Source organism: Antechinus flavipes, chromosome 2 (genome assembly GCF_016432865.1).
Source record: "Antechinus flavipes isolate AdamAnt ecotype Samford, QLD, Australia chromosome 2, AdamAnt_v2, whole genome shotgun sequence".
Classification (NCBI taxonomy): Eukaryota; Metazoa; Chordata; class Mammalia; order Dasyuromorphia; family Dasyuridae; genus Antechinus; species Antechinus flavipes.
The window spans coordinates 140771573-140794983 of record NC_067399.1 but is presented as its reverse complement, the minus strand read 5'-3'; the positions used below and the strand labels follow the sequence as shown (position 1 = coordinate 140794983).

The 23411-nt window shown below is 38.7% G+C and overlaps 1 long non-coding RNA gene across 3 annotated transcripts in view; it reads left to right on the top strand.

Annotated features, from left to right (window-relative positions):
* LOC127548302 (uncharacterized) overlaps positions 1–23411 on the top strand; it is a 92905-nt gene that overhangs the window by 51425 nt on the left and 18069 nt on the right. For 2 of the 3 annotated variants that reach the window (XR_007950350.1, XR_007950348.1), the window contains exons 3-4: positions 10689–10800; positions 15406–15431. This is a non-coding gene — a long non-coding RNA (uncharacterized LOC127548302). The remainder of the gene's footprint in view (positions 1–10688; positions 10801–15405; positions 15432–23411) is intronic. The other variant, XR_007950349.1, reaches the window with a different exon arrangement.

Sequence of the window (23411 nt, the reverse complement as noted above, 5' to 3'; positions counted from 1 at the left end):
TTAAATCAGCTAAACATCTGCCACCTTGTTTGTACAGTACCCAGGAATGATCTTAATGTCCCAAACTGAACTTATTATCTCTCCACGCACACAGTCTCATTCCCTCTAGCCTGTACTAGGGAAATAATCTTCTAATTTGTCTCTTTGCTTTCAATCGCTCCCACAGATATGCATCCTCTATTCACACCTGTGATCCCCCCCCCATCCAAGCTATTTTCCACAGAGCTCCTAAATTAATATTCCCAAAACACAGATTTGACCATGTCGTTCCCCTGCTCAAAAATCAGCAGGGGCTCCCTATTACCTGTGGGATAATTGCACATTGCTCAGTCTGGCATTTAAAACCTTCCATGATTTATCTCCCATCTAACTTTTTGACTAATTTCCTATTACTTCTCTTCATTCTTTCTACCTTCTAGCCAAAGGAGCTTACCAGCTGTTCTGCAGACTTGATAGTCTGTCTCCCATCTCTGTGCCTTTGCCTCAGTTTCAGGAATCCATTCCCTGCTGCCCTCTGCATCTCCTTCAAAGTTCAGCTCAGGCAATGCTTCTTGTTCAATGTTTCCTTATCTTCCTACCTCTAATTATTACATAGTATTTCTACATTTGTGTTCATGCTATATCCCCTAATATCTAAGTTCCTTGGGGACAAAACTATTTTGCCCATGTTTTTGTATCCCCAGTGCCTAGGATAGGGATAGGATTTTAGAAACAGAATTACTGAATTCTCCAAAACTGTTCTTGTTGCTACATGAGAAAGAGCAAGAAAGAGGAACTGCATGGACTTGAAGGCATCATATGGGGTTACTGGGATAAGTCTCTGAGTTTTTACCCATTCAAGTATTGTATTGAAGAGGAGGGGTTGTATTTGGTGTTGTATATAAGATTTTCCCTTTATGATAACAATAAAGTTAAAAATGACAGTAGAGAAGAGTCAGGAGGACTCTCATTAGCACAGCTTCTGTGGATTGGAGATTCTGGGTGTTTTTCCTCTTCCAGTACAATACTGGAGTTCCTGATCCCAGAAGAAATCCACAAGGATGTAAACTCTGGGTCCTTCAGGGTATTCCATGGCTGTATTACCATACTTTGCTGGAATGATGGTCCTTTGGCTCAGTGGAAGCGATAGTTTTTTTGAGATCAGACTTTCCCTTTAAGACACGCATAAGAGATATTAGGAAATTAATGATTCCATTTGCTGACTTCCTCATTTTCTACTGCTGGTACCACCATTAACCCAGGCTTAAAATGGTGATGTCATCTTTGATTCTGCCCTTCCTCTCACCTTCCACATTCAATATGTTGCCAGGTTCTGTTGATTTTACATTCACATTTTATCTCTCTTTCATTCCATCCTTTCTGTTTCCCCTGCTGTCACCTAAATTTAAGCCCTCATTACCTTCCAGCTGGACTATTAACCAATCCCTTAACCAACTCCCCAATTTTTATCCTCCCTCCAGTCTCTCCCACATGACATTGCCAAGTTAATCTTCCTGTGCACCCATCCAAATACATCACACTTCAGCTTGGAGCCCTTTGATAGCTCCCTATTGTCCATGGAATACCAGCCAAATGCCTTAGCCTGCTTTCAAGAGTTTCTACTTCTCCACTTTTCTAGTCTTATTTCATATTAGTTACCTCTCTGTGTGCTATCATATAAATAATCTGCTTTCTGTCTCCTATAAACACCCAACAATTTCCCACTTTCATACACACACTGTGTTATTATTAATGCAATGTCTTCTCTTCTCCTTTTTTCTTCCACCTTCAGGGCCCAATTAAACTTACTTATTCTGTGAAAGGAATTCATTTTCATAGATGATAAGGAGAAAACTATTTCAGAAATATCCTCCAAGGATCCAGGATCCCTAGATCCAAGAAGAGATCTTACCTTAGGATATTGCCAAGCCCAAGTCAGGACCTTTTGCTGAATTTTTAAAGAAATCTATAGAGGAAATCACTGGAGTTATTGGAATACAGTGGCAGAAAGAGTAGACTGGTGACTTTGCACAATTCTGCTTCACTCAAATCCAATTCACGTGCAAGTTATTACATTTTTGATGTCGTTGATCCTCTTCAAGAATGAAGAATAAATAACAACATAAGGAAATCACTGTTTGGTCAATATAGTTCTAGGACCTTCCTTATTTCATGCTATAACTAGGATCTAATTGGTATGAAAATAAGTTGTGTATGAATTACAGTTCCCTTTCTATCTAGAAAATATAAAGAAAAACTGGTGTCTGCTTAAAGGGAGAGAAGAGTAGAGAACATTTATTAAAAGTCTACTACATTTGGCAAGAAACTGGAAACATATCTTTTGATCCAGCAGTGTTTCTACTGGACTTATATCCCAAAGAGACCTTAAAGGAGGGAAAGGGACCCACACGTGCACAAAAGTTTGTGTTAGAGTTTTTGGTAATGGCAAGAAACTGGAAACTGAGTGGATTTCCATCAGCTGGAGAATGGCTGAGTAAATTGTGGTATATGAATGTTATGGAATATTATTGTTCTGTAAGAAATGACCAGCAGGATGATTATAGAGAGGACTGGCGAGACTTACATGAGCTGATACTGAGTGAAATGAGCAGAATCAGGAGATCATTGCACATGGCAACAAAAAGACTATATAATGATCACTTCTGATGGACATGGCCCTCTTCAACAATGAGATGATTCAAATCAGTTCCAATTGTTCAGTGATAAAGAGAGCCATCTACACCCAGAGAGAGGATGTGGGAACTGAGTATGGTTCACAACATAGCATTTTCACTCTTTTTGTTGTTTGCTTGCATTTTATTTTGCTTCATTTTTTTCCTCTTTTGTGGCACGATAATTATATAAATATGTATGCATATATTGGATTTAACATATTTCTACTATGTTGAACATATATTAGACTACTTGCCATCTAGAGGTGGCTTGGAGGCAGGAGAGGGAAATTGGAACACAGGCTTTTGCAAGGGCTAATGTTGAAGAATTGTCCATGCATATGATATGCAGGATATGAAAAATAAAAAGCTTTAATAAAAAAAAAGTTTACTGCATCTCAGGCACTGATAAGTGCTTTACAAATATCTTCATTTTATCCTCACAATAATCCTGTGAAGTAGGTACTATTATTATCCCCATTTTATAGCTGAGAAAACTGAGGTAGCCAGAGGCACCAAGAACTTAAATAGAATTAAATCAGCACTTATATAGCACCTATTACATGCCAGGCACTATGCTAAACCTATTTTACAAATATTAACTCATTTGATCTTTACAACAATCCTGTATTATTATCCTATTATTAAATTAAATCCTTTTATTATCCCTATATTACAGTTGAGGAAATGGAGGCAATCAGAAGTAAAGAGACTTTCTCAGGGTCACACAGCCAGATAGTATGTGAAGCCAGGCTTGAACTCAGATCTTCTTGACACTAAGTTTGTATCTGTTGTACCCCCCAGCTAAAAACTGGGGGTGACTGTGGGGGTGGGGAGGAAAGATGCAGCCTGAAAGCTAATTACACTGGAAAGAGAAAAATGCTTCTTCAGTGATTCCTCACGTCAGAGAATGACCATCCAGAAAGTCCTGATGGTCATCTCCCACTAGAAGCATTTGTACGATGTTGCAGAGTGTGGTGTCTCTTGTTTGCTGGCATAAATATCAACATTAATATTGATAAACTCTCTAATGCCAGAATCGCATTAATAGTATTTCTTCCAAGCTCTGCAGTTTTTCTATCTCTTGCAATCCCGTGATTCTCAACCTTCCTCCCTGAACTTGTTTTTAAGGATTTTAAGAGTTTATTGATTACACCATAAAAGAGAGTGGCAAGCTCCAGCTGGCTTCCATTCAGCCAGGACCAGAATTTTCACAGCGCCTCAGTGAACCACTCTCTGTTTTGCCAATGGAAGAATTGATATGAAAAACAGATCATTGTTTATAGATTGCCAACTCCTTGCCCTGTAAGCTTTCTGTTGCCCAACAGAACTCAATTCCTTGCTATCATTCTTCTGTCTCTTGAAGACAGAACGACTCCAAATGATTCTGGAGGAGAGAAGGAGACTGATGGCTTCACAGATCTGCCTTACTTAAAGTAATATTTCATGTTGTCATTGGTCCTGTTGGAAAACGAGGGGAAGAACAGCAATCTGTGTGCAATAGTAGCCACTTGGGGACTCAACTGGCCAGTTGCAGTTGGGCAATGTTGCTGTTTCCTTCTTCTTTCTCCTCTTCTCCCTCTGTGCATGTGAGAAGTCACACCCTTACACGTGGGAATATACAGTATGATCACTTATACTTTGCAGGATATCTTGGGTTTCCCTATGTATTTATTCTATCATTGCCCCCCCCCCCCAACAAAACAAAACTGGGACAATTAACTCTTTTGTCTCATGTAGTTTTCATTTATGATTCCCTGAAATACAACTCTGATAAACCAGGCTTGATAAAGTCCATTAGGATTCAAATGGGCTGCCTTTAAAGCTAAATCACTCTGGCTTTCACTGATTGGCCAATAATAGGTTACAGCTCAAGGTTCACTTACTCTTTGTGTGAGTTTTAATGGCTCAGAGTGAGTGTAAAATTGCAATTGTTTCTGTTTGGGTCAGAAACTCTGAGGGTCTTTCCCTCTTAGATTGATTCTTTTGTGAAGTCTAGTTAGGCCATCTTTTGCCTCAATTCTGACTTAGTCTTTAATCACTGAATGGGCTGCCTCAGACAAATTGAGACCTGGGAAAGACCTTAGCTTAAAAAGGCCAGGGTCTCCCTTGGCTTCTGGGGCCATCAATGGTTGTCCTTAGGGCTTGCTACTGGACTCTGAATGACTTTGGAGGAGAGTGTGATTTTGCATAGCTCTCCTTCACTTAAATCCAGCTCACTTTCAAGGTACATAATAAAGCCTGACTTTACTTTAGACTTAGGATGTCCCGATTTCACCTGGCCCTTTCTGAAGTTACAATCCTATTTATTGCCACCAGATTAATCTACTGTTTTCCCTTATGTATCCAAGGCAAAAGTGAATTTTCAGATGGCTTTAGGGATGGGAGAAGGTTAGGGAGAATATCTTTAATAAAACAAACTTAGAGTATAGAAGTATCAGTTTACTTAGTCTAAGAACCTTATCCTAAGGGACTTTGAATTTGGCCATATGTAATTTATAAATAAACTTAATAATGAAGTTACTCCTCTGCTCCCATGAAGCCAGTTTCTTACCTTGACTTGGAAATGCAGGCAGGTACCATCTTGTTCCTGGCACATTTTTTCCCATACCAATGTTTCAGTCCCAGCTGACTGGTTGTTTCCAACCAATCTGGCTCTACTCCTGGTATTTCTCACAAACTGGGAGAATTAAAGCTTCCAGAGATCATGACCTAGCCAACCCTGCTCTATCTGAAGATTCCCATTAAGTCATCCATAACAATTGCTTCCAACACTTTGGTAAGGTGATAGACATTTCCTAGCACTCTTTCCTCATGCTAGGAAAATATAATAAGTTAATGCAACACTCAACCACAGACTTTTGATTTTTTCTCAAGAGCAAAGGGTGGGACATTTGTTCCCTTTTCCTCAATTTTTGATGTCCAGCAGTCCTGCACAGCCAGGTCAGTACCCACTTCTTTGCCTTAAACACACACTTTGACACTGAGTTCAGCATTTATTTGAGGCAAGTTCGAGCCTTCTGCCCCCTATGTCCTGCCAGCTTAGTACCCACCACTGCAGGCCACTGCAGCACAGCTCACAAATAGCCTTAGGGGGGCTTTTGTGAACCAGATGGCAATTGGCTTCCATATCTCCTCTCCCACCTCATTTTGAGATACATGAGTCGGCAAGTTCTCTTCCAGCCCCATCAAGCATCAAGCATTCTGCAGGCCTTGGTTGGACTGGCCTGAGGGCCATACACAGTCATGTTCCTGCTGCATAATCAGCCAGAACTGCTGAGCAGTCAATTGTGAATTTGATTTGCCTTATTCAGACCGAAAAAGCCCCTTCCCCCTTCCTTTCGGTGGTGAAGGCTTCACCCTGCATGTTGCTCTGTCTCCCAATGGCCTATAGGTTCAGAGCTGGTCTCTTCACTTTGATCCCACATCAGACCTTGGCTTTATTATTTTTCCCAAGTGCAATGATTACCCCCTAATCATACCAGGAAACAAAAAGCCAAAAACGCTTTTTTGCTAGGCACCCAAGTAATATCTCTGCTTTATTATGAATGTGAAAGTTGATTGAAGGAGGGAAACAATTTGAAAGCAGTTTCCAAAGCGACCTTGATAAGAGGAAACAAAGGGCTTAAAGTCTGGGGGAAAGAGCAAATGTTCAAAGTTCCCAGCTTCTCTGTAGTTAGAGAGAACCCCTAAAGTGTTCCAGTTACAAGGGGCCTTGGAGATCATTTAGATGAACTCTCTTGTATTTCTTATAGACAATCTGGGATGCAGAAAGGGAAAAGGATTTACTCCAAGTCATACAGATTTCTAATTACTTGCTGCCCAAATTCATGTTCATTCCATTAGATCAATTCATCAATGAGTTATTATTTATTAAGCAACTATTCTATGTCAGGCATTATACTAGGTACTTGAGATACAAAGATAAAAGGAAAAAGTTTCCCTGCCTTCAGAGCGCTTTCATTGTATAAAGAAAAAGAACTTATACACTTATAAGCAGATAACAAATACAGGCAAAGTAAATACAAGATTATTTGTGGAATGAGGTATCTGAGTCTAGTGGTATCAAATGAAAAGTAAAACAGATTGCTGCAATCCTCATTTTGACTTAAAAAAAACTATAAACTAATATTAACAAAATAAATAAAAATATAATACAACACAGATAAACAGTTCCCAATTATATTTTAATTTAATTTGGCCTGTACTTGGGAGTCTCATAGGCTGGTTTTGGCTCTTGATTTGAGGCTGACAAATCCAATTCTAGAACAATTAGTAGAAAATTGTATTTCCCCTAGAAGATATCGAACCAAATGAACATCTTGAAGATTTTCACAGAGGAGGATATAAAAGAATAGGATATGAATGGATGAAATGTCCTAAAGATCAAATTGACAAGACAATCATTGATTGAATATGGTGGGTGAAACAGAGTAAGGAAGCAAGAATGGGTGACTAGGAAGATAGTAGTATCCTTAGCAGAAATAGGAAAGTGAAAAACAGTGCTGGGTTTTGGAGGAAAAAAATAATGAGTTCTGTTCTGGACAAACTTGAATTTTAAATATCAGTATGATATTCAATTTGAAATGTCCCACAGTTGATGATGTGGGACATTTAACGAAATATAGTAAAATTGGATATACACATTTGGGAGTTAACTGCATAGAAATGATCATTAAAAATCATGTAAGCAGAGGAGGTCAGAGAAAGAGTATGGAGGAATTTGAGGAAAGTTTGGGGAATACCCACAATGAGAGGATCAAATGTGATTGATGATTTAGCAAAGGAGACTGAGAAAAAACAGATAATGAAAGAAGAAGCAAGAAATAATGTCAGAAAAACTCAGGAGGAAGAGATTTCCAGAAGAGGATGATATACAGTGTAAGTGCTGCAGAGAGAGCAAGAAGAATAAGGGTTGAAAAAAGGTCATTGCATTAGACAATTAAAAGATCATTGACACATTGGCAGAGCAAATTCAGTTGAATTATGAGGCTGGAAATCATAATGAAAGAAGTTGAAGGGACAGAGAAGCAAATGAGAAGAATTTGTCAATGAATGTGAATAGCTTTTTCTGAAAATTTGCTTGTAAAGGCAGGAGAAATAAAAGATAATAACTCAAAGAGTTGGCAATGTCTACTGAAAGTGTGTGTGTGTGTGTGTGTGTGTGTGTGTTTTAAAAATGGAGGACACTTGGGCATGATTATAGGCAACAGAGAAGGAGCAAATAGATTGAGAGAGATTGAACATGAGAGAGAGAAAGGGGATGATTGTGGGAACAATTTGTTGAAGAAAATGGGAAGGGATGAGATCAAGGATATAAACAGAGGGGGCCTGGCTTTGGCAAGGAGAAGGGTTGCCTTTCTATCAGAAATTGCTTCAAAGGAGAAAAGAATAGAGGATAATATCAAAGATTTTTATAGGTGTCCCTAATGATTTTGTCTTCATCCTATATGATTAGAAGCATTTCTATTATCCTTGGCATATCTGGACAAACTACACACTGAAAGTGGTTTGTATTTTATTTAGAAGAATTTGCAGAAAGAACTGGTTGAGGCAAACAATTTTGTTGTTGTGTAACTACCTAGATCTCTGAAAGTAATATGTCTCTAAAAATAGATGTCGAGTCATTCTGTTTTTATATGTACTTTCTTCAAGGCTGTTTTTTTCTTCCTGTTTTCTTCATCTACAAAGGATTTGAGTGGTTAAAAGTTACCAATATTTTATCTTTAATATTCCAGGAAAAGTGTGTTCTATCTCTAAAAGGTGGCATTTAAATGGTGCAACAGATAGAGTTTTGTGCCTGTAGCCAGAAAGAGCTGAGTTCGAATGTGATTTCAGACACTTACTGGTTCTGAGCAAGTCACTTAACTCTGTTTGCCTCAGTTTCCTCATCTGTAAAATGAGCTGATTAAGGAAATGGCAAACCACTTTAATATCCTTGTGAAGAGAACCCCAAATGAGGTCATGAAGAGTCAGATATGAGTGCAACAACTGAACAACATAAATCTCTATAAGGCCCAATGTCTGCTAACAAAATGTGCCATGTCACATGTCAAATCTGCAATTTGGGCTCTTTCCCCACCAAGCTCCTATCATATATATTGTTAATTTGATGAGAAAATGTCTCATGGATATTTCTTCTCTTGTTAACTACTCTATGGGTCTGCTATTTGGTGGGTTTAAGATACTATAACTTATAACATAAACATTGAAAAGATGATGCTTTCTCTCAAAGACTCCAAAACATCTCAAGAAAGAAAAGCATTCTTTTGTTCCTAGATGTTCAACTTTGGTTGGTTCCAAAGGACTTCAATGTCATCATTTCTTCCCCCAGATAACCTAGTTGGCTGAATTCCCATATCGATTAGACCTTATAAGATTTGCCTGCTTCATAGAGTTGTTGAAGAGAAAGTACTTTGTAAAAATTAAAATCTTAAAGAAACGTAAACTATTATTAATCATTACAATAATGATGATCACAGAAGCACATAATCTGAGTTAGAAGAACATCAACAACCATATAGTGGAACTCATTCATGATATGAATCCCCACTATAACATTCCTAATAATTGATTGATGACTTTTGCTTGAATTTATCTAAGGAAAAGGAACCCACCATCCTTGGAGACATTCCATTTGCTGATGATTGTAGTGGTACCATGGTGAATCAGTAAATATGCATCCAGTAAGAGCTAAATTAAGCCTTCAATTATGGAATGAAAATAAGTGTTTTGTTGTTCAGTCATCTCAGTCATATCTGACCCTTTGTGATCTTATTTGGGGTTTTCTTGGTTAAATATGGAATGGTTCGCCATTTCCTTCTCTAGCCCATTTTACAGATGAGGAAACTGAGGCAGAGTTAAGTGATTTTCCCAGGGTCACATAGGTAGTAAGTGTCTGAACTCAGGAAGATGAGTCTTGTCGAATTCAGGCCTGGTGGTCTATGTACTATGACTCCACCTGGCTATTTCCTCTCCTCCCAACCCCCCCGCATATCAGTTAAAATAAAACCTAGAGTATAATGGAGTGGCAGATACAGAGTCAGAATTGTGGCTCTTCTTAGTATTTGTCTTTGAGCAAATCATATGTCATTAGGTCTCATCTGTTTGTTATCTGTAAATGAGCAGATTGGACTAGATAATTGCTAATCTTCCAAGCTTCTTTCTAGTTTTAAATCTTAGATTCTGTGATCTTGAGGGTCTCCTGCCTTCTAATAATTCAGTCTGCTCAGGGAAATCAAGCACTCCTGCTGGAAAGGATACTTAATAATAATGTGATTTAGTAGGATGTAAATCATTATGGTCTAGGACAGTGGTAAAAACTCAAATCCACTAAACCATATATAAAGATCCTCTCTTATTACATAGTAATTTAGAAAACCATATATTAGCATTGTCTGTATTTTATTGCATTTTAAGTTATTTTATAAAATAATTCCCAGTTTTGTTTTAATCTAGCTGGGGAAGGAGGTTCTGTGTGTTTGGCATCTTTGATCTAGGTCAGTACATTGCATCTACTTTTAGGGGGATATTAAAAATTAGAGAGAATTGGGAAGAGAGATGTAAGAAGACTGGAATGATAGGAGGGAGCTAGGTCATGAAAGGCTTTGAATGCCAGACAGAGCATTTTGTATTTGATCCCAGAGGTAATATTAGGAGCTGTGAGAGTTTATAGAGTGAAGAAGGTGGCAGCTATAGGAAAACTATGGGAAAATCATTTTGGTGATTGAATGGAGATGGGAATAAACTCAAAGGAGGTAGATCCACCAGTAGGATATTTCAATTGTCCAGGCCTATGATGAGTGCCTTCACCAGAGTGGTAGCAGTGTAAGAGGAGAGAAGGGGACATAGTCACTCCTTCTAACTGTTTTCATTTTATCTGTAAATGAAAGACAATTTTACTTAATATTTCTCTGTTCTCTAATTCTTCTTATAATTTCTAATTTATGTCTTAGATGGTTTTTTCCCTTGACCTAAACTCTATGATCAATTATAAAAGCTTAATTCTGAATATTTCTGTATATTGGCTTCCTACAGGGTTAAAAGAGGACACCAAGGGTTATTTGGAAATGCATAGGATTTAACCATGTCAGAGATTCAAATCTCTGTAAAATTCTAGAACACTGAACTTAGACTTCATGAACTGAAGGTAAGAAGTCAAACTTCTGATTATGACTTTTTAAGTAATTTTGATAAATTTCCCAAAGGACAATTTAAACAGAACCCGAGACTTTCTTTTTGTCCTTAGGCTCAATGAGCTCTTTGTTGTAGCCAGAACAGATTCTATTGATGGCAAGAGCCTCTGGCAAACCTCTAGCTTCCTCCAGGAAGAGTTACTATTAGGTAGATGGAAGTAGGTACCAAAAATAAGATCACAACCCTCTATAATGTCCAATAGAAAGAGAATGGTGTGATTTAGGAAGAGTCAGCTTCTCAAATTTCTGTGAGAAGAGGCATTAAGAAAAGAATAAATACTGGAGACAAATTTATTCCCTATTGTTAGCACCTAGTTTTATATACACCCACACCCACATACATATATGTGTCTATCCCCCTCTATATCTATAATATCTGTATCTACATCTATATCCATATAGATATATAGGCAAGGTAATGAGAAGCCAGCAGGAGAAGGGGATGGGTCCAAAACAGAGACAAAGGTGCTTGGATTGTTCTTGGAAGAGATGGAATATATATAAATTGAGCCCTGAATAATCTTTGAGATTTGGACTAGTGGAAAAAATGGAAAAGATGTGGTAGTGTCTTGGGGGACCCCTGTAGGGCTTCAGAATGAAAGGTTTCCAGGATTGTGGGGGCAGTAGGTAATAGATTCCACACATTGTGTTCCCTGATAGCCTTTTGATGGAGACACCAGAAGCTCCTCTGCATCAGCTCACTGGGGGATGGAAGGCCATTCCAGTTGACTTGAGAAGAAGTTACACTGAGTTAAGCCAGATTTTACTGCTCCAAAGAGCTATTTGCTTGCTGGCTCCTATTTTGTTGACTGAATGGGAACACCAGAGTGCTACAGGTGGTATCTTCCAGGTTTTGTCAGCTGTCATGGTCTTAAGTATATTAAAAAGCAGAACAAAACAAAATGTAGTTATTTTATGCTATTTACAAATCATAATATTCAGAGCAAAAACAACTTGAGATTTCTGGGCAAAGAAGCTGCCTCTCACAGTAGAATTTAATGGCCTACTGTTCCAATGAGCTTGATTTCAGAATAAGAGACACCCAGCTAAGCAGTGTGAGCCCAGTCCCACCACCCCAAGGCCCTGAGGACTTTGGGAAGACCGCATCTTTTAGAATTGATTGTGAAGCCTTTGAGGCTGGATCTCTCAGGTCCTGATGTCACCAAGTTCAGTCAGTCAGAAAACTAGCATTTATTAATCACCTACTATATGCCAGGTGCTGGCCCAGGTTCTGGGGATATGAAGAAAGGCAGAAAAGCAAAAAAAAAAACCTGATCCCTATTCTTAAGGAACTCTCAGTCTAATGGAGGAAACAACATAAAAATAATTACATGCAAACAAGCTATCTTCAGGATATACTGGAGATAGTTAAAAGGAGGAAGGCACTTGCATTTTAAGGAGACTGGGAAGGCATCCTGAAGAAGGGGGTAGTTAGTTGAGACTCCATGGCAGCCGGGAGAGCCAGGAGGCTGAGAGGAGAAAGTACCAGGCCTGGGGGAAGTCTGTTCAATGTAAGGCTGATTGAGAGGTTTCAGCTCAGGAGGCAAGTCTATTTCTATCTTTTGATGGTGGGGAGAGATAGGATGTAAATCTCTGAGATTTGACTTTGTCTCGATTCCATTAACAATAATTGTTAGGTGACTCAGTAGATAGAGTGCTGGACCTGGAGTCAGGAACATTCCTCTTCCTGAGTTCAAATCCAGCCGCAGACACTAGCTGTGTGATCCTGGACAAGTCCCTTAACTTTACTTGCCTTAGTTCTTCATCTGTAAAACGAACCAGAGAAGGAAATGGCAAATCATTCCAGTATCTTAAGTATTTAAGTGGGGAGATTCAATTGCTTTTTGGCTGGAGATCCTGAACTGAAGGGGACTTGGCTTGTAGAGCAGTCTAGCTGCAAAGCATAATAAATTGTGACTAGAACCCAGGCCTTTCCCACACTTCCACCCTAGTATCTATTGAAAAAAATCTCCTTCTGAGAGCATAGGGGCTGTCTTAAAGTAATTTAAATGAAGTTTAGGATTTGAAATTATAGTTCAAAGATCCCCACTGAAGTGACATTAATATTAGTAACTAGGCTAGCCTTAATTTTGGGGGGTAAATGCTTGACATAACCATTAAGGAATCCAGCCCTGCCCTGTGGATGGCCCTAACCCATGTTTCTCTGGGGCCCTCTATACTAGGAATGCTATTCTTTTGATGAGTGCAGGAGACTAAAAAACAGCATGGGACATTGGGGGTGGAATGGGAAGGGAGGGGCCAGGAACAGTGGAGAAAGGGATGGGAAGAAGAAAATGAACCTTCTTGGCAGAGTTCCATAGAGACAGCAAACAGAACTCAGGGTGTCCGGGTTCTGTTCATCTGGAGTCTGGTGCCAGCATGGAATTCGCTTTTAAGGAACAACATTGGCCAAGTCTATTTTTATCCCATCAAATTAAAGTCTGGTTTCATCTGGAGCTCGTCCCTTTCTCTCAGCCTCTTGTCCTTCCCCGCCCTAGCCGGGGACAGAGTCAGGAGCTGAGGTTCATTAACTGCAAGGCAGAGGGCTTTGCTATCCCTGGGAGATCTCAGAAGTAATGGGCTAAGGCTTGGCAGTCAGGAAGGGTCAGGGCCAGGGGGCACCCAGTGAGTGCAGCATCAAAGACTGCTCTGCCAGGAGAGACTTTGACAGGCCCTAAATGACAATAGTGGCTGATCAATAGGATCAATAATACTCATGTTATCATTCTTGGGAAATCACCCTCCCAGGGAAGAAAATTTTCTCCACCTAAGGTTTGTGATAGTTGCCTCAATGTTATGAATGAAATAACAACAATAACAATAATAACCAAAGGACAGAGAGTAAACAACTTCAAATAAAAAAAATGCTTCTTTTAGATAGCAGAATATACTCTTGTTTTGGAGGCAGACAATTTGAGTTCCAACCCATGTTTATCTACCTGGGCGAGATCTCAAAGAAGCTGAATACCCTCTCTGGACCTTAGAAGGCATTGGAGCTGATGGCCTCTGGGCCTCTCAGTTCCAAACGGGTGATTCTATGGCCTGATGAAGATTGGCTGCTCCTTCAGGTCAGGGACCATGTTTTTGCCTTTATTTCAACCCCTGTTGCATAAGTCCCTAAAGATGATGGATTGATCAACTAACTGACAAGAGAAAATTGATGGAAAAATTGAAGAAAACAAAGGAACTGGCCACAGAGTAAGAAAAGTGTTAAAGTGGGGGATGATGGATTCCCCTTCTATATTGGATTTGGGAAGAGAACCTTTGAAGTTTTCCTGTGACCTGACTCTCTTGGGCCTTTTGGTTCTGGTTCCACTTCTATAGGAGGAAAGAGAATGAGGAAATAGTGGTAACAATTTTCCAAAATAGGGTGAGATTGGTCACATTTCCCATAATCCACTGAGAACATACATTTCCCTCTCCCTTTTATTTTACACTTCTGAACAGATCTCCTCATCTGCTTATATACCTGTGTTTGTGTGTGTATGTGAAGACAGAAAGACAGATAGAAAGAGAGAGAGAAAGAAAGAGAGCAAGAAACAGAGACACACACACACACACACACACAGAGAGAGAGAGAGAGAGAGAGAGAGAGAGAGAGAGAGAGAGAGAGAGAGAGAGAAACTGGAAGAGAAGAAGTGACAGCTGCTCTGGGCATACAAGACATGACACAGAATCACCAAGAAGAACCCTTTCAACCCTAAACAATGAATGACCTATACTGCTCAATGAACCATGGAGTGGAGCTGGTGGCTTTCATCAGGCAAGTCCCTTGTTTCCAATTTATAGGGATAAGGGATGCATTAAAAATAAAGGTAGCTCACATTTCTTGAGTGCTTTGCAGCTTACTAATTGATTTCTCCATAACAGGCCTTTTAAACAGGTCACAAACAGGAGAGAAAATAAATCCTGAAAAGTTGAATATTTGCCCAAGGTCATACTTTTTGCTTATAAGTCAGAAAACTCAGGTCAATTGAATCCAGGAAACTTTCCCTTCCTCTGTAGTGCTCCCTTGCTCTCATAGATTTTGCTAAGTTACATAGTGTCAAGGCCAAAGGAAGAAATGGTCCTACTGTGCTCTGCCCCAGTCAGGACCCAGCTCTGGATGTCACATTTCAGGGAGGCTGTTGATAAGCTGCATAACACCTTGAGCAGGGTGAGCCGATTGGTAAAGGATCTCAAGATCATATATGAGGCTTACTTGAAGGGACTGAGAATGTTTAGCCTGAGGGAGAAAAGAAGACAAGAAGGGGCATGATCACTGCCTTCAAGTGGATTTGAAGGACTGTCATGTGAAGGAGAGAATAAACTTGTTATGTTTGTAGCCAGAGGGAAGAACCAGGAAAAATGGGTAGAAAAATTTAAAGAGGAACATTTTTGTTTTATTTATTTTGTTTTTAATTTATGGAATAAAACAAGCAGTTTTATAACATAGCATAATAAAAAAAAAGATTGCACACAAAACTGCAAATTTATTATGCATGATTTGCTATCCCTTTAAATACATAATAAAATTAACATATAAATTTCTTTTTTCTCCCCTTTCCTCCCCACCCTAGGGATGGCTGCTATTAGACAGAAATAGGTATGTGTATATTTCTTATTTGTGTATGTTATGTATGTGTATATATAGAGATAGATAGATAGATGTATGTATATATATTATATATATAGATTGATACTCAAACATACCTATTTGTGTATGTACATATATGTATATACATATATAATAAAAACATGTATATGTATATAGAAAAATAGAGGATCTCTATATGTACATCTGTTTTGTAAATATGCATATATGGAAAATTATTCTATACACCGTTCTATTTATCAGTTCTTTCTCTGGAAGCAGATAGCATCTTCCCTCATAGATCCTTTGTAGTTAATTTAGGTATTTATCATAGTCACAATGACTTTTTATTTGAATAAGGAAGAAATTTATTTGAATAAGGGACCAGGGAACAGAAATCCTCTATTCTTCAAGCTTTCTTTCAATCTGTCACTTATTAGAAATTTTTGAGCACTCCCAAAATGCAATCAGTTGCTTCAGAAAAGACTGGGTACTTGTTCTCCTTATTCCTCCTTTCCTGTTTCTCTCTCTCTCTCTCTAGTGGATATTTTCAAGTAAAAGCTAAGTGACCACTGTTTAGAGTGAGCTTTCTTGTTTAGCTGTTGTGGCTTGGTCCAGATGGCCTGTGTAATTCTATAATTCTGATGATTCTGATTGCCTAAGCCCTTTCACAGCACTTGAGAATATCTAAGCAGCCTTATTTGAGAAATTTGCAAACACTGCTGTTTTAAAAAATTATCATTTTAATTTAATTAATTTAATATAAAATTGTGAAATTACAATTATAAAATTAAGGCAAAAGTCTGACTATCGCAAAAGTCTGACTATGGCAATGTACCAGATTAACCCTAGGCAAAGATTTCACTTCAAGGGACCAGGGAACAGAAATCCTCTATTCTTCAAGCTTTCTTTCAATCTGTCACTTATGCCTGAAATTCTATCATTACATATTAGTTTCTTTGACTTATTTTGTTTCTAAATGAAATACGAATTTGAATTACTTTACCAGGCCCTTCCTGTCTCAATAATTATAGGAGACCATGTTTTTATTGCATTAGTAGGAAGGGGACAATGGGTACATATGAGGAGATAGGCAGTGGCAGAAGGGAGAAAGCAGGTTACTGAGGTAGAAGAGGAAAGATTTTGAAGACAAACCCAGCTTGCTTTAGAATTTCCCCCCATATTGTAGCAGTACATATATTCCTGCATTATAAAGACATGATGTATACATGTGTTTAAAGTTACTGAGCCTCTTGTTCTAATTTTCATCATTTTCTAAAGGCGGGGAGGCTCATGAAAGGCAAACTTTGTGTAGAATTATGTTTGAAATTTTGAAGTAGGAAGAAATTAAGAGGAGCCCTTGGATTTTCTTTTTGTAGGTCTTAATTCAAAAACAATAGGATGCTATTGTAAATGACTTGCTATATAGGAGAGATGCTTGTTGGGTATAAGCTGCTTATGTTTAAGAATGGATACAAAAGACATCATCTAGGAAATTTATGATTGAAAAAGGCGGTGGGTCCCAGTTAGGGATTGCAGATAGACAGCCCAAGGGATACACTTGTCTAGATTAGGGCTTTGGGATAGTTCAGGGAAGAGGCCCTCTTCAGAGGGCTTATGTGAGGATGTGGGCAGAAATGGGTAAGATGAAAAAGTATGGGTGGCTTCCAGATTAGTGAGCCCACCCACATGGGTGAACTCTCATAACTTTTGAAGAAGTTAAGAATATTAGAGATGCCTTAGATGTCACCTAGAAACATCTGTTTTTCCTCTTTACCTTTAGAAACCTAAGCCCAGAGTAGGACTCTGAAAGTGCCTTGAAGGACATGGTAAAGAATCTGAAGGCAATGTGGAGTCATAGAAAGCTTTTGAGTGGGAGAGGGATATGAAGATTATGAATCCTGAAAACTTTCACCAATACTTCTACTAGATCTTCACAGACTAAACTTATTGTGTATTTAATAGCACAATTCTTCAAATATTTGAAGAACTCTTATGTTCTTCCTACTTTCCTCTCCAAGAGTCTTTTCATCTCTAGGTTAAAATTCTCCATTTCCTTCAATTATATTGATCACTTTCTTTGAGTTGATTTAGAGATCTAAGATCAAGTCCAAGCTTCTCTGAAACTATCTCCCTTCTCTTCTACTTCAGAATGTGTACCAACACATTGTTGTACAATTGTGTTGTACATTGTGTGCAACAAATGTGTACCTACTCTTACTGGGGAGAAGACAATGTATACTTGAAGCAAGCAGAGAGCTTTATGACAGAATCCAAATTGTATGGCTATAAAATCTAAAGGGGATCAGCTAAGGCATAAATCAGTAAAGACTGGAATAGTCAGGGATAGCTTTGGGGAATAGATGGGAACTGAATTGAACCTTGAAAGGTGGTAGGTAGGGAAATTGGGAAGAGGGGTAGAGAATATATCAGATCTAAGATCCAGCAACTTCCAGTACTTCAATATGACAATAGATTCATGATCTTATCATATGGACACTCTCTTCAGTGATGCAGACCCAATCAAAGAAGTCCCTCCACATTGCATATTGCTGCTCATCCTGGCAGTTTTTTATCTTTGTCTTGTAAACTCTTCTTTGGAGGGATCTATGTGACATTTTGGGAGCCTGAATATCAATGTAACAGGAATGTAGGCTGTTGATAATTCTTTTTTTAAATCCCACTTTACTTTCTCACCAGATAATTTTTAAAAAAATTTTTATAGAAAGAGAATCATAAGATTATAGAACTAGAAAGGATCTCAGAAAACTAGTCAGATTCTATCATTTACAGATAAGGAAATTGAGGGCGAGAGAAATGAATTGATTAAATAGATGAAATGTTTTAGCCAAGGTCATACATGTTTGATTTCTAAGAGCTGATATTGTAATCCAGATCTGGCTCCAAAGCCAATGTTATTGCTTCTGTACCACAAGGAGCAAGGTTCAAATGTTGGTTTTGCCATTTATAAATTGAGTGATTTTAGGCAAGTAAGCATCTCTATGAGCCTCAGTTTCTTCTTGTGTGAAATTGTAGAATTGAACCAAATGACCTCTAAAATCTCTTCTAAATCTAAGATCCTATGATTCTCTGATGACATCCTATAAGCCTCAAAAAAATATTAGGATGAAGTTGTAGGTCACTGTAAATAATCTTGAATGGGGCAGTTCTTTATTTCCGAACTCCTTCTTCAACAACCTGTACTTGTACACATTTCCCCCCTCTTTTCTCTCCCATTCCCACCTCCAAAAGTTATTCCACAGCTTTCAAAAGTGTAGGCCGTGCCAGTGATAAATTGCTGACTCCTTCGACATGCATATTGTTCAATTATTCACAGATGTGTTTGGCCTGACAAAAGCCATTGCTTCAGCATTCTGTCTGCTAACCGAAGGCATTCATGTTACTGTAGACTCAGCTATCATTAGCACAGACTTTTAGCAGCTTTCATCCACCCTACCCTTCTTCTTTCTTCACTTTATCATTTGTTCTTATGATTTAATTAGCACAAGAGTGGAGTTGGCTACTCTTCATTTATCTAGGAAGTCAAATAAACTAAGCTTAGACTGAATTCCCCAAGCTGGGTAGCTCTTTCCATTATTCATCTGTTCTGACCCCACCAGGAATGTTGATTCTTTGCAGATTTCCCACACCTAGGGCCTTTGGGGAGATTCCCAATTCCTTAGCTGGCTGAAGAACACCAGAACTTATGTCTGTTTCCTTGGCAAATGATGTCATCCCAATGACCCATGGATTGTAGTTTGTCCTTCACTCTCTAAGAGGGTCATGACATCAGGGAGGGATGCCATGGTATGCAGCAGAATTGGATTTAAGTGAGGGAAGGCTAGACAAGGTCACCTGCCTTACTCTCCCCTCCAGAGCCTTCTGGGTCCAGTGGCCAGATGCAGATCGGATTGACTGGAGATGGTCCTGGATGAAATGGGAGACCTTGGCCTTTTTAAGCTAAGGTCCTTAACAGGTCACTGAGAGAACTCCCAATCATTGATTAAGGCCAGGTAAGAAATAAGGTAGATAAGGGTCTATTTTACTTAGTTAAAAAAAAAATCAATCTGGGAGGGGAAGAGCCTCAGGTTTCTGGCCAAAAGAGAAACAATTGCTAATTACATTTACTCTAAGTCAATCAGGGCCAAAAAGTGACCAAGTGGAGCTAGGCCCGGGACCTAGTGTTGGACAATCAAGAAGAGTTAATCTTTTTGTGAAGGGATCTCTCAGAGTTGTTGGGAACACAATATGCGACTTTACTTTATCTCTGGTAAAATAGAGACCTTTTCTTCTCTTCTTGTGAGAGGATGATGGTGGTTCAAGGAGACTGAAAGGGAGTTGAGTTGTCTGACCTCCCCACTGAGAGGCTGTTACTGTTCTCTGACCTGACTGAGAGATCATTGCCTTGTCTGACCTCTCTCCTCTTCCCTCTGCCTCCAATTTATCTCATTACCAGTCCACAAGGAACATCTGTGTCAAAGGCTGCTTTGCAACTCCTCCAGATATTCACAACTGTGGAAGCTCTCAGAGAATTGACCTGCCCTTTACAGTGTACTTAGGTACAGTGTACTTAGGTATGACCCTTAACACAGAGTGATTTCCCTTCCACCATGGAACTTACCTCCAGTCAAGGGTGGGCTTTAGTAAATAGCAAAAGCCATTTTTGTATCCCCTCTCCTCCTTTCGATTACTCAGAAGCCCAATGCCTTCACTTTGACTATGAACCAAGCTATTAAAGGACCCCATAGGAATACTTTATCCTCACAAAAAACCCAAGTTTTCTGTTCTTTCCTTCTGTCATTTTATTTCTATAGCCTTTTCTGGTTTTGTGCATCAACTATGACTCTATCAGTATATAGGATGCCCAGTGTAGATACCCTTTTCACCAGTGCAGATTGGCTTACCTTCAAACACACTGCACCCAGAGGAATGCTTCCATTCTTGAAAATGTGTAAGCATTTGATAAATACCTATTGAACTCTTAATACATACTTGTTGATTGAACACAGAGCAAGTCTGTTGCTTCTTTCATAAAAAGCCCTTCTAATATCAGAAGACAGGTATGCTCCCATTATTTTTTTTTCCTTTGGTTCTTAAGAGTTCCAGTATCTTCAATTATTCTTCCTATAACTTGGTTTTCAGTCCCTTCTCTATTCTCATCACACTGCAGTTTGTCAATGTCCCTCTTAAAAGCTGAGGCCCCATAATGATTCCAATACTTCAGGTATTGTCAGATAAGGATAGAGTACTGAAGGATTATCACTTCTTTCTTTGTAGGTTGCTACAGCTCTAATAAGCAGGCCAGGATTATAGTACGAGAAGCAATATGGAATAGTGGATAGTGAAACAACCTCAGAGACAAGAAGATTTAGGTCAAATACAGTTTTTCTCATAGGAGCAGAGAGGTGTACAGAGGTTAAAGTACAGAGTCTGCAGTCAGAAAGACTCATCTTCTTGGGTTCAAATATGGCCACAGATACTTACTGGCTTTGTCATTTCTGGGCAAGTCATTTCTCCCTGTTTGCCCTAGTTTTCTTCTGTGTAAAATAAACTCCAATATCTTTGCCACGAAAATCCCAAATGGGGTCAGAGTTGGACATAACTGAAAGTAACTGAACAACAGCAGAACAGCCTCTCAAACACACTGGCTTCTGGGGATAAGTCACTTAAACTCCCTAAAGGGGTAATTTGCAGAGAAGCTGTCAATCTGTACTGATACAGGAAATTCCACACTGGGAGCTCCCTACATAGATAAAATTGCAGGTTTATCTGGTTAAAAACAATTATAGACATTTTCTCAAAAGCCAAATCAGGCTTTGGGCTTATATTAAATGTAAAAATCAGCTAGAGGCCTCAGATCTCTTACAGAGATTACAGTTACACTAACTGCTCCTCCCCCTAACAACCTGTACTTGTATAGTTGATTATTTTGACCTTAAAAAAAGATTTTTACATTTATCTCCATTAAATTTCATCTTGTTAGTCTTGGCTCATCGTTCTAATTTGTCAAGATCCTTTGTAACTTTTATTCCTTCATCTAATAGATGGACTAGCTCTCTGACCTTTGTGTCCTCTGCAAATGTGATAAATAGGAGGTCGGGGAAAGGTATATTCAAAATTGGCGAAGATACAAAAGCAAAAGACATCAATAAGCCTCAAAAAAAAGGAAAGAAGGAAAAATAAGTTATATATGCCCTTAATATTTTCATCTAACATTAAAAAGATGGGTAGGACATGACCAAGGAGAGTCTTGGGGTACTCCCAAAGAATCCTCCTTCTAGTTTGGCATTGATCTACTAATTCTCACTTTTTGTTTCATTGGGTTTGAATCCACCAGAATGGAGCAAAGTGAAGAACACTGAAATAGAGAATCACCGGGCTTAGCTTCAAATCTTAACTCTACTATGACTTTAGAAAATTCTCTTAATTTCTTTGGGTTTGTTTCCATCCTTTGAACTAAGGAGATTGGCCTAAGTTATAAGTCTAATATCTCCTTGAGTTTTAAATCTATTGTTTCACCTGCATATGCAGGTATCCAGTTTGTTTCTCTATCTCTCCAAAAAGATGTTATACAAATATATATTTCATCTGGATATCCACTAGCCATCTCTTACTCAATATAGGTACAGTAAATTGATTTTTTCCCCCGTCCCCAAAATATACATCCTATGGCTTCCCTGTGAGTGTTGAAAAAACTACCATCTTCCCAGTGGCCCAGCTTCACAATTTCAGCTTGACATTAAAAGCTCTGTGAAACTGGGCTCCCTCCTTCCTTTGCAGATTTTTTTTTCTACTCACCTTCACACATGTCCTGGACAAAGTGACTTATTACAAGAGATCAGTGTTACATTTCCCACCTTCATAGCTTCACAGAGGCAGTTTTCTGATTCTGGAACACATTCTCTTTTATTCTGTCCGGTCGACTTCCTAACTTCCTCTGAGGATCTGCTTATGTGCCAATCAGCCTTTTTCTGATCCTCTCGTTTCTTAGACTTTTATTTGGGATACTCCATTGCAGAGCTTTGCTATGTGGCACCAGTCAGTATGGATGAGGTCAGGAGCAGAAGCAGGGTGGGCAAAGAAGGCCTTGTTTAGAATGTACTATGTAGAGGAGGTAGATCAAGGAGAGAAGTATTATAAATAATAACTAATATCTACTTGGCAGAGTTCTTATGAGGTTCAAGTGGGATCATGAATGTAAAGTGCTTTGTGAACCTTATAGCACCATAAAAAAGTCAGCCATTGTTATGATTAAGCATTTTTAATAAGGCTTTCATAAATGTGCATATTTTAATTCTGGAAAATCCTGCTCTTTATAGCATGCAAGTATTTATTTTTTGATAAATTTGCAAAAGCTCAAAGCCCCCAGGAGATAGTAACCTGCAGGGGTACATAATTTTCAAAGGAAAGCAGATCAATGTTGAAATCTAGCTTAGGATCTATAGATGCTTTGTCATGTACAGTAGAGCACTGTTCTTGGAGTCAGGGCAACCTGAGTTTAAATCTGGATTCAGACATTTCCTAGCTGTGTCACCCTGGGTAAGTCACTTAATCTCTGTTTGCTATTATTGTTTTAGAATGAAACATGAATCAGGGAGGACAAATAGAAACATTATAACAACTGTAGTGTCAAAGGTATCATTTGAAAAAGACCCGTGATTCTTTTTAAAATGAAGTATTAACTTTAGTTATGACTTTCCTATGCTGTAATTGCATCGCTGATTTTTTGATCCCAAGTGAAGGGCTTTATATTTAGAGTTAATAAATTTCATCTTATTAGATTTTACCCATCATTTCAGCTTGTCCCAGTCTCTTAGATCTTGACTCTATTAGCCAACTTTATGTCATTTCTAACTCTAAGGAGCTTAAAAATCAATGTTTTTATCTAAGTCTTTGATAAAAATGTTGAAGAGAAAAAGAGTAAGAACAAAGTTTTCTGGGCTCCATATGAAGCTCTTCCAGGCTAACAACAATTTATTGATCAACATTAGG